We start from the raw sequence: 1011 nt of genomic DNA, 5'->3' as shown, positions 1-1011 counted from the left end.
CTGGTAAAAGAAAGGAGCCAGGGGCTCCTCCCAAGCCCATGTGACCCCTGAGGAACAGATCCTCAAACGGCCTTAAGAGTAAAAATAACTGATTTATCTGGATCAACTGTATGGCCTTAAACACCCAAAAGGAAAGTATAACCAAAGATTAAAGGGGCCAATATAATTTTTTTAAGAGTCCATATGCATAGCTAAAGGCTACATAACAAGAAACAATGACAGACAGGTGATACATTCCTTTGAGTTATTAGCCCTTGTGGTACAAGAGTCTCCCAGACAGTAACAAAACTGGGAAAATGAACAACAGACCCCAATCTTTTCTAAAGGAATATTGACAACTGATTGCTGCTAGACGAGAAACAGCTGATCTTCCTAAAACAAGGATCTCTATATAGGCTGACTAGATTCAGCAGACAGACAAGCACAAGAGAATGGCTGGGGGTGTCAACAGCATAGAAGACAGTAACAGGGATGGCAGAGTATGTGGGCTCCAGTATGTGGGAGTGGGGAGACTATAGGAGGGTGCTGTATTTGTTTGTTTTTCATTGCTGTGACAAAACACTCTGACCAGTACCAACTTGGGGAGGAAAGGGTTTATTTGTCTTACATCTCCCAGGTCGCATGCAGTTCATCAGGGAGCCCAAGGTAGGAACTCAGGGCAGGAACCTGGAAGCAGGAGCTGGAGCACAGGCCATGGAGGAATGCTGCTTACAGGCTTGCTCCCTGCTTTCTTATGCAACACAGGCCCACCTGCCCAGGGGTGGCACCACCCACAGTGAGCTGGGTCCTCCCACATCACTCATCAAGAAGATGCCCTTCAGACATGGCCACAGGCCAGTCCAATAGAGGCAATTCCCTGATTGAGGCTCCCTCAACCCAGGTGTGTCAAGCTGACACTAAAGCTATCCAGCACAGGTGCCATTTGGGAAGTGGGTATATGGATGGATAAGACTGTGTGGGATGTTTTCTATGATATACACACAGAATAATCAACAAATTTTAAAAAAGGAC

Source organism: Nannospalax galili, unplaced genomic scaffold (genome assembly GCF_000622305.1).
Source record: "Nannospalax galili isolate Female #2095 unplaced genomic scaffold, S.galili_v1.0 scaffold294, whole genome shotgun sequence".
In the NCBI taxonomy this organism is placed as follows: Eukaryota; Metazoa; Chordata; class Mammalia; order Rodentia; family Spalacidae; genus Nannospalax; species Nannospalax galili.
Note: the sequence above shows the minus strand (reverse complement) of the source record.